This window comes from Sphaeramia orbicularis, chromosome 13, assembly GCF_902148855.1.
Source record: "Sphaeramia orbicularis chromosome 13, fSphaOr1.1, whole genome shotgun sequence".
Taxonomy (NCBI): domain Eukaryota; kingdom Metazoa; phylum Chordata; class Actinopteri; order Kurtiformes; family Apogonidae; genus Sphaeramia; species Sphaeramia orbicularis.
Window position 1 is genome coordinate 3221821 of NC_043969.1, and position 11603 is coordinate 3233423.

The 11603-nt window shown below is 39.2% G+C and overlaps 1 long non-coding RNA gene across 1 annotated transcript; it reads left to right on the plus strand.

Annotated features, from left to right (window-relative positions):
* Positions 1–8621: 8621 nt before the first annotated feature.
* LOC115431907 (uncharacterized) lies at positions 8622–9138 on the plus strand. Its single transcript, XR_003937144.1, has 3 exons — positions 8622–8729; positions 8813–8894; positions 8988–9138. It is a non-coding gene; the product is annotated as an uncharacterized LOC115431907 (long non-coding RNA).
* Positions 9139–11603: the final 2465 nt, after the last annotated feature.

The window sequence follows — 11603 nt, forward strand, 5'->3', positions numbered from 1 at the left end:
TCATAGTCTTTGACGTACTTATAGACCTGCCTCATTCAGATGTGTATTTATTGACTAGAATTTTAATTAATGTCATGAAAATTACCAAGAAATGAGAAAAAAATCATCAGAACAAACTGTAAATCTGATCCAAAATGAATAATGTACTAGAAAAAAGAACTAAACCAACTAAATCCCACCAGTAGCTAGCCGCCAGGCCAGGATCCAACACCAGCAGCAGCCAGCCACCAGGCTTAAAGGTACTGTGTTCAACTGCTGCTGTTCAAAAAAAAAAAACACATAAAATGCCACCCAAGTCAAAAGCAGAGGCTAGAGCGGATGAAGAGTATGTTTGACTGTCCCAGGTATCTGAGCTACTACAACAGCAAAAGGAACTATTCACAGCACTGTTCAATCAACAACAGGAGAACTTGAAGGGGTTTGTGAAGATCATCATGGACTCCACAAACACCAGGCTGGAGGGGCTGACAAGGGACCTTCAGGAGTTCAAAAAGAGCCTCCAATACACACAAAAGGAAGTGGACCAGTTCAAATCTGAAAACTCTAAGCCAGGGCTGTCAAACTCATGTTAGTTCAGTTCCACATTCAGCTAAATTTGATCTCCAGTGGGCCCAACCAGTCAAATAATAACAGAATAATAGAGAAATAATGTCAACTCCAAACTTTTCTCTATATTTTACAGTGAAAAAAGTCAAATTAAACAATGAAAATGTTGACATCTACAAACTGTCCTTTCAAACAATGTGAATAACTTCAACAAACTGAAAGAATAAGTGTCATTTTAACAATATTCTTCCTCAGTTTATCATTTCCACATGTTCATTATTACATACAAATCACAATGGATCTACAAATACACAAAACATTTAGTATCAGGCAGAATATTATTACAATTACACTTATTTTTCTTAAGACATTTCAGGTTTTTTCACATTTGTTCAGATTATTCAAATTTTTTGTGAAATTATACTTTGTTTTAGTATAAATACATGAAAATATTTACATTTACAAAGAGAAAAATCTGGAGTTGTGAGTATTTCTAGATTATTATGATAGAATTTGACTGGTCTGACCTATTGGAGATTGAATTGGTCTGCATGTGAAACCTGAACTAAAATGATTGTTCATTTCTTAATATCTATTTTTGTATTTCATAAATTCATCCCAAGGGCCAGACCGGACCCTTTGGTGGGCCAGATTTGGCCCCTGGGCCGCATGTTTGACACCTGTGCTCTAAGCTCTCAGAAGGTGGTCATTCAGTGCAGTCAGACGTTTTCAGAGTGTGTGACAGTCTGATAGCTGTCACAGACCAGATGGAAGAGCTTGAGGGGCAGTCAAGGCCAAATAAGCTGGTTTTTGAGGGAATGGTGGAGTCACCTGGGGAAACTTGGGCAGAGACAGAAGAGAAGGTGAAAAAGGTTTGAGCTGAAAACCTTCAGATGCACCAGGGAATAGAGATGGAACGGGCCCACGCACAGGCAAACCTGGAGGGGACAGACCCAGGCCCATTGGAGGGACATTTTTTAGATAGAAGGACAGAGCTGCCATTCTTCAATGCACAAAAAGACTAAAGGGAACAAAAATGGACATCAGTGAGGACTTTACTGATGCGCTGAAAAGGAAAAGGAAAGAACTGATGCCGGAATTGCGAGCTGCGAGACAAAAAGGAGACATTGGCGACCTTCGACATGACAAACTAGTTCTTCATCCACGCAGTAGCACGCCAAAGTACCAGACAAATGCAATCATAAAGCAGGTCTGCAGACACTCACTGTTCTTCATGGCAACAGGAACAACTTCTACACAGACTGGACTCAATCATTCACTACAAAACATCACAGAGTGGGATGAACTGCAGTTCCAAAACTTCCAGTCCACTGAACATCATTCACATCAAACTGAAAATGACATTGATCCAGAGAACAACTTTTTCTCTGACATTAACGAAAGCTGTAACTATTCTACCCAAGAAGAATTGAACAGCAGCATCAACATGGACAATGGTTTATCAATGATCCATTTGAACAGCAGAAGCCTTTATGCCAACTTTCAGAACATCAAATACTTTTGAAGTCCATTCAAATGTCCTTCCAATATTAGAGCTAGATCAGAAACCTGCTTCAATAGCAATAGGGCTATGGATTTTGGAATTGAAGGTTATGAGATGGTTTCCATTAACAGACAAAACTAGAGTGGGGGTGGTGTTGCTTTGTTCGTAGACAGGAATCTGGATTTGAAGGTAATGGAAAACAAGTCAACAGTGGTGGATAACGTATTAGAATGTGTCACTATAGAAATATTTATGAAGAAAAAGAAAAATGTTCTTCTGAGTTGCATATACAGAGCACCAAGTTCTAATATTGACTTATTTAAAGATTGGATGGAGGAATATCTGTCAAAAGCAAATCCAAAAGTTAGGTTTATTTGCGGTGACTTTAACATCAATTTGCTCAACCCAAATCAAATGACAGAAGAATTTATAAATACACTGTACAGTTGTAATTTGTTTCCAAAAATCCCCAGACCCAGCAGGATCACATCTCACTGTGCAACATTAATGGACAATATATGGACAAATGTCACAGACAATATCACAGTGAGTGGATTCTTAATAAATGACATCAGTGACCACTTACCAGTCTGTATTGTCTATAAGAACAACCACAGAAACACTCAAATAGACAATAAATATGACTATAGACGCGTCAGGACAGAGGAATCTGTGGACAAATGAAAAAAACCATCTACAAGCATTTGACCAATTTATAAAGAGAATCATGTAGATAAGGCTTTGGATAGTTTTCTAAGAATATTTAAGGCTTTATATGAGAAACATTGTGCAATCAAACAATATAGTAGAAGAGGAAAACAGAAGGAGAATCAATGGATCACAAAGGGGTTCAAAAATGCATGGAAAAAGAAAAATACACTATATAGAGAGTTTATAAAATATGGAACTAAGGAGACGGAAAATAAATACAAGAAATACAAAAATAAGTGAACTAATATAATGAGAATATGGAAGAAGGAATACTAGAAAGAAATACTAGAAAATAATACAAATAATATTAAAGGCATATGGAATGGATTCAACAGTATTATTAGAAATGCTCCTAGTAAAGAGAATTACCCCAATTCTGTCACTGAAAAGAATTTCAATATCAGTAATAGGGACCTGGTGGAGAACATGTGGAATGAGTTCTGTGGTAATGTTGGACCAAACTGGGCACATACAATTCCTGCTCCAGCAACAGATCTGAGTAATGGAGTATCCATAGATCAGAGTAATGGAGTATCAATAGATCAGGGTAATGGAGTATCAACAGATTAGAGTAATGGAGTATCAATAGATCAGAGTAATGGAGTATCAATAGATCAGGGTAATGGAGTATCAACAGATCAGAGTAATGGAGTATCAATAGATCAGGGTAATGGAGTACCAACAGATCAGAGTAATGGAGTATCAACAGATCAGGGTAATGGAGTATCAACAGATCAGAGTAATGGAGTATCAATAGATCATAGTAATGGAGTATCAATAGATCAGAGTAATGGAGTATCAACAGATCAGAGTAATGGAGTATCAACAGATCAGAGTAATGGAGTATCAATAGATCAAAATCCAAATTCAATGTTTCTCAAAGCCACTGATGAAAAAGAAATAAACTGAAAGAAACTGTTAATAAATGTCCAAATAAAACATCTACTGACTGTGAAGATATCGACATGATAGTTGTGAAAAGGCAATAAAAAAAGACAATAAAAAATTCACAGTTGGAGTTTTCATTGATTTAAAAAAAAGCATTTGATTCCGTAAATCATGACATTTTAATCAATAAACTGGAACAGTCTGGAATCAGGGGAGTGGTGCTAAATTTGGTTTGAAGCTATTTGGAGAACAGGAAACAGTTTGTGATGATGAGAGACTGAGGGTTTGGGTATTGTGTGTGGTGTCCCCCAGGGGTCAGTGTTGGGACCTAAACTGTTTCTAATGTATATTAATGATATATGTAAAGTGTCTGAACAAATTAAATTTATATTATATGCTGATGACACAAATATTCTGGGAACCGGTGAGGATTTGCAGCAACTTTTGGACATAATCACTTCTGAGCTAAAGAAAACTAAATGATGGTTTGACAAAAATAAGTTGTCAATAAATCTGTGGAAAACAAAATTCATGATTTTTGGTAAATGTAAAAGCAGTAATGAGGTAAAGGTCCAAATAGAGGGTGTAGATCTAGAAAGGGTGAATCAAAACAAGTTTGTGGGAGTGATAATTGAGGATCAAATTTGCTGGAAACCTCACATAAAACATGTAGAAAACAAACGATCCAGAAGCATCTGAGTCCTGGCCAGAGCAAAGGGGAGATTAGATCCGAAATCACTGAACATTCTGTAGAATTCATTGATCTGACCTTATTTAAGTGACTGTTTGGAGGGATGGGGAAATACAGATACAAGTTCAGTACACAGACTTTTTCTGCTGCAAAAAAGAGCAAGAAGAATCGTTCACAATGTTGGTTTTGGTGAACACACAAATCCATTATTTTGACCTTTATCCAAAACTGTCCAACTCATTGACCTTGTGGAATTCAAAACTATTCCAATAATATAGAAAGCAAAGAACAATTTACTAGCGGGCAATATTCAACAAATGTTTAGTGAAAGAGAGGGAGGCTCTGATTTAAGGGGAAAGTTAAATTTAAAGATTCCTAAAGTACGGACGAGGTTAAAAAGTTTGTGTATGAGCATCTGTGGAGGAAAACTGTGGAACAAACTGTGTGTGGAGATCAAACAAATATCAAACAGAATTCAGTTTAAAAAAAGATCTAAAGAATTGATTGTTGAGAGGTCCAGTATTTAATAATGACAATGAGGCCTGTTTGTTTAGGAATGATGTTGTACTGATAAATCTGCTGGAATTATTGAAGAGAATGTTGGATTTGTTGAGTCTGTTTGTACGACTGCACTGACATGAACAGACTGTTGGGGATCATTCACTTACTGCATTATGGATTGTTGTGGTTCGATGCTAAAATTAGGGAAATAGTATGGGCTGATTGTTGTATAAAGTTAATGATAAAGGTGTAAAAGCACAGAGGGGTAGGATGAAATAAGTTTAGACTTCTTCCTACTCCTTTTCCACCATGCAATATTCAGACTTGTATGTGCTGAAGAGAGATTCTGTCCATTTAAATGGGATTTTGTTTATGTCTTCATTTGCTTTGTTTGGTCTGATTTTCTTTGCATGTTCGAAAAAAAAAAAAAAAAAAAAAGAATAAAATCTGGGGGAAAAAATAAATAAATAAGGAAAACGAGGAACCAGACTGAACAGAACCAGACTAGATCAGCAAAACCTGGTCCTGGTCTCCAGGTGTGACCCCCCTCCGCCCTCTACTGGCCGCCTCATGGAACTACAGCTCATACAGATGAATGGGCTCATTTCACTGGATTCACATTCTGTTTTTAATAGGAACTTTTGAACTGAGATCAGAGAGCATTTATGAGATCTGCACTTCTACATTCCAATTGACATGTATATACACACATTTCATATTTATATACATCTGCATTAATCACAACCTCAACTACTCACAGAATTTGATGAGAAGTTCAAACCAATTTATCTGGAGGAGGTTTGTGCAACTGGACTTCACTCCAAAGATTCCCAGGACGACTTTTTCCTCTTTTTTTTTTTCTTTTATTACAGTTCAGAGGCACAGGTGGTTTGGTGCACATACACTGAATGCAGTAATGGTGTTTAACCTTTAGGTGGAAAACCTTTAAACAAACACACAAACAAACAACAGTTAATTGACCAATAAGAGCAAAATGCTATAAATACAAAATCACCATTAGATAGAAAAATAGATATTTACATGTTGATAAAATACAGCACAGAAGTGGTTTGATTTAAATTGATTAATGAGAAATATATAATAATATATAAAATATTTAACACATCTGAATAAATAGAATAAGCAGAAACAAAAAATCCAAATAATTACATTCAATTAACACTATTTAAACCCAACACACTCACTACTAGAACTATAATTAATGGACATAATTAGACAACTGAAACCCTGTGCCCAGGCTATTTCCATTTCAAATACCTGATTATTTTGAATCTAAAGCACAGATAACCCACCTGTTTACCAAAAACCACCCACCGCTGCAGTTCCAAACAGGCAGCTTTAAGTGTAACCCTTTAAAGCCTGTTTGCGCTCACACTAGTGATGTTACGCTCGAAGCAGACGCTCCACTCTGTGTCGGGGCTTCACAGCAGAAGTATCGCGACAAGATGTTTGGAAGCCTCGCTTCACCGGGAGAACAATCACGTGACTCCCCAAATGAAGCTTCATTAGGTCACATGCGTATCGGTGACGTGTCACTGCAGCTTTGAATGAAGGGCGGGGTGTCAAAGTCCAAATGCTTCAAAATGGACACAATCCTTCAGAAGGTTGTGGGTTTTTGAGAAGAGGAGTTTGACTAGTGTTAGAAAGTTTCAGAGATTTAGGAGAAGGAGAGTGGAGTTTAGGTCAGATTAGTAGAACATCAGATGAAGTTCCACTGGCACAGTTATGAACACACACTATACACTGATTTATATACCTGCACACACACACACACACACACACACACACACACATGCACACATACATACACACACACATGCACACATACACACACACACCTACACACACATACATACATACACACACATACATACACACCTACACACACACACACACGCACATGCACACATACATACACACACACATGCACACATACACACATACACACACACACCTACACACACATACATACATACACACATACACACACATACATACACACCTACACACACACAGACACACACACACATACATACATACATACTCAAACACACATACACACACACTTACATACATACACACACATACACACGCATACATAAACACAGACATATATACACACACATACACACACACACATATATACATACATACACATACATACATACGTACACACACATACACACACACACACACATACACACACACACATACATATTAGGCACATATACAGACAAACATTAGTTAGTGTGTGTGTTTGTGTTTTTGTTTGTGTGTTTGTTTGTGAATGTGTGTAAAGTGTGTGTAAAGTGAGTGTGTGAGCATGAACTGTTTGTCTACTTGTTTGAGAGTGAGGAAAGGAGAGACAGGGAGAATGGAGGAAAGACCACCTAGAAGAGCTAGCTCATATGAGTGGGGGCCCTTTGACCTTTGACCCCTCCAAAGCTCAGGTGTGTGATCTGTGCTCAGAGTGTGCCTTTAGTAAGAACACCTCTTCTGTGCTGAGGCACCTGCGCTCAAAGCACCCACAAACTCCAGCTGCTCCTGGAGGAACTGGACAAGGTCAGCCTGTGGCACCACGCATGGAATGCATGGATGGAAGAAAAAGACAGAGCAAGAGTCAAATGTCCAATATACTAAACAACAATAACACATTTGAAAGTCATGTGTGAAGAACTATTTCCATTGTGTGGTTTAAAGGAGGCCAGGCTGAGCTGGATGAGGCCTTGGTAGACATGGGTGTGCAGGAGTGCCAGCCATTTTCTGTGGTTGAAGATAAAGGCTTCAGGGCCTTTGTTAACAAGCTGGACCCAACATACGTCTGACCTGCACGACAAGCACTGAGAGGCACAGTGGAGAAAAAATATACAAAAGCCAAGGAAACAGCTGGAGCAGAGCTGGAAAAGACTGTGGCAGTCAGCTGAAGTGCACACATCTGTCAGTATGGATGCCTTCGTCGGGGTCACCTGTCATTATATAAAGAACTATAGAATTCTAGAAATAATAACTGCCACAGTCATCTGTCCTGTTCGCTGTCACTAAACTCCCTCAGTCCCACACAGCTGAGAACCTAAAGACGGCCAAGGAACTCTTCACTGATGACTGGGGCCTAAAAGACTAAATTCACCGTCTTATAACTGACAACGCTGCAAATATGGAGGCTTGTGCCAGGCTTCTGAAACATTCCTTGTTTTGCCAATAGTTTAAATTTGGTGGAAAAAAAGGCACTGGAGGGAACTCCAGAACTGTCAGACATCCGTATGAGAGCCAGAAAAGTGGTTTGTTTCTTTAAAACCGGCACAAGGGCCAAGGAGAAACTGACGGAGATCCAGGAACAACTGGAAAAACCACCACATAAGCTAACTGAAGAGGTGGACACAAGATGGAGTTGTACTTTCCTAATGTTCCAAAGCCTACCTGAGCTTTGTAGGCTTGCCAGTGGAGCAGCACTTGCATCACTGACAACAGCTGTTGTGCCACTAAGCTGTGTGGACTATGAGGCAGTGGCTGAAGGCCTTCCATTCTGGGACCGCTGTCTCTGGCTACAACCGAACTTTCAGTTGAGAAGAAAGTGTCAGCGTCTAAAGTCATACCCATTATTCGTATGATCCAACATAACATTGCTGAGAAATCCACATCCTTACTGCATCCTTGCACAAAGCTATTGAGCCAAAACCTGCAGCAGTTTTTACTGGCAAGGGGCAGTGTGAAAAGATTCAGGTCCTGGCCGTGGCAACTGTTCTGGACCTATGGTTTACAACACTTGCATTTGGCAACCAAGCCAAAGCACAAGAGGCAGCTGCCAGACGGACATCTGAATGTGCAGGACTGAGGAGATCAGAAAATGTCACACCCTCAACATCACAGGTAATAGCTTTGTCTTTATTTGACCATTGCTTGTATATAGGCTCTATCAAAGAACTGCATATGTATTTCCATTTGTTTTACAGTCTACAATGGAGGAAGGCCCTGGTCCCTCAACACAACAGGCTGACCCTGATAACCTGTGGGAACTTCTGGATGGCCGAGTTGGTTGGTTGCATCAGTCTGTATGAAAATGTTCTTTGAGGAAAAAAAAAAACACATACAAAGGATTTCACCTTCTTCTGTTTAGATTTCTTACAGGTGCCACTCAGAGTCCAAAATGCAACAGCCGACGCAGCAGTGGAGGTTCAGCCATATTTATCTGAGCCCTACCTCTCCAGAGCAGAAGACCCCTTAAAATACTGGCATTCGAGGGCGGCAGTTTATCCAAATCTGTTCAAGCTTGTTCAACAGTATTTCCATATGCCTGTGAGTTCAGTGCCATGCCGAAGGGTCTTCTCCAAAGCTGCAGAAGTCATCTCAAAGCAGAGGAACAGACTGAAACCAAACACAGCTGAAATTATTCTGTTTTGAAAGAAAAACCTTTGAAACACCCAAATCCCCTCCCCAATGTCACAAGCATTTCATCCAACTACTGTCATCCCAGTCCCTTGGTGCACAAGCATTTCACTCTTTTTATTCTGTAAACATAGTTCTGTATTTGTCACTCTTTCAAAAACATAGATCTAAAACATACAGTATTATATGATGGCACAACCACACAAGTATATCATTATTATTTTCTATAAATGAAAAAATCCCTCATTTCCAGATGCACATTCTGTAGATCCTTTCTTGTCAAACACAACAGTGCCTTACTGTGTCACCACCCTCTGTCCTTTGTTTAATGTGAATGCAGTGTATCATGTTATCCAGCAGATGTTTCTACACTTAATTGGATCAAATGCTTCCAAACACTGAACCATTTCAACACAATTGCTTCACATTCTTTCAGAGGTTCAGAAAGCTGCAGTTTCTCCATCCCTAGCTCACACACAACAGCACACTGATGTCAGACTATCATTAGGATCAAATGATGGCAGTTCTAGCACAGCACATAAATGAAACATTTCATCAATAGTAGTGATGGGTCCGGCAACACCGATGTGTCGGCACATGCGTCGAGCTCATAGAACAAAACCCCCTGTCGGTGCACGTACCGCTTTGAGAAAGTCATGTGACCAATACAGGACCTGTTTGGAACTGACACTGAGGCCAAACTGTGTTTATAAGGAAGTGCATCTGTCAACGGGATGCATCTGCCAAAAGAACCTCTGATCTTTGTGGTTCATCGTCAAATTCATCAAGAATTCTGGAGCAGCCTCAAACCAAAAGAAAGGTTTGAGCCGTGTGGGACCATTTGGATCTGATATCAGAAAATAAAGTATTTGTTTGAATTTCCTTGTTTCATCCTGTTCCTCTCAGAGTTTCCACTGGATCTGTCTGAATTCAAATTCATTTCAAAGTAATTCTTAGTTTACTCTTCATATTCTTTTCTGCAGGTTAAATGTGGCATTTGTTGGACAGAACTTTCCTGTTTAAACTGAAGCACCTCCTCAGTGCTGAGGCATTCTAGGACCAGGCATGAGAATGAAGTCCAGATCCACCAGGACCAACTCAGATACACAGCCATTCTACTACTGACTCACAGTTACTTTACTGATAATTAATTCCTATTAATTTATTCTTTACTTCATTTTTAACCATCAAGCTCAAAACGTTGGAAAAATGTATTTTTTTGAATAAAACTTTGTATATATATTTATATATATCCCAGTCCACAAGCATCCTCATTCACAACACGTTCACTTAGATTTTCACGTCATGATCCATGATCACATTATTTATTGACTGTATTTAAAAGTCCAAAAGTCCAAATTGAGAGTTCTTGAGGCCAATTCCATATCTTGCACCTGCTTTTCTTAATCTGCCTGTACATGCAATTTTTATCATCTGTTTTTGTCGAGTGTGTGTGTATGTTGTATGTATTTTTGTAACTATGTGTTGCATTGCTGCTGCCTATCTTGGCCAGGACACCCTTGTAAAAGAGGTTCTTAATCTCAATGGGACATTTCCTGGTTAAATAAAGGTTAAATAAATAAAATAAAATAAAAAAATATCAAAGATATTTAAAATTTAAATGAAGATATGAAATAATACAATATAAAATACAATGACTTAAATGATATTATTGTATATACTAGGCCATCAAATCAGTGTCAGTTGAGTGTCAACTGGGTTTCCTGTAGGGATTTTGAAAGTCCAGCAGGTGTCAGTATTCAGTGACACAGTATCAGTACAGTGTGGATATGTGTGGAAACGCTTCATGACGCCTCATCTACCCATCACTAATAAATAGTCTGAGCGGCTGCCCCTCCACACTTTCCAAACGTCTGTTGTCATCAGTCTGTGGTTTGCATAGGAGCTGCAGCGGCGTCAGCTCCGCCCTTTTATCAGTTGCAGCGCTGCCTCATTGGAGACACCTGCAGCCGTTCAGCAGTGTGCATGATGACACAGCGCACAGCTGAGCCCAATGTGCTCCTGATTGAACTGATCTGTGCTGTGGACTCTGAATCTCACACACTTCTTCTTTTCCCCTTTTTCTCCTTCCTCCATGTTCTTTCCCACAGTGAATTCAAACCAGTTTGACTTTACAACTACTGTTGTGTTGGACTTCCAGCTGTAGTCCTAGAGTTCACTAGTTTGACTAGTCCAGCTGTTCACACTGAACCACTAGAACCACAGATGATGGAGTTTCCAAGCTAAGGTACCGTTAGTCCACATGTGGTTCTCAGTTGGTTTGATTTGATTTGTTCAGTTCAACCTGCTGGTGTCGGGTTCAGTTTGTCAGCTGAGGTCATGTGATCATTACTGTCA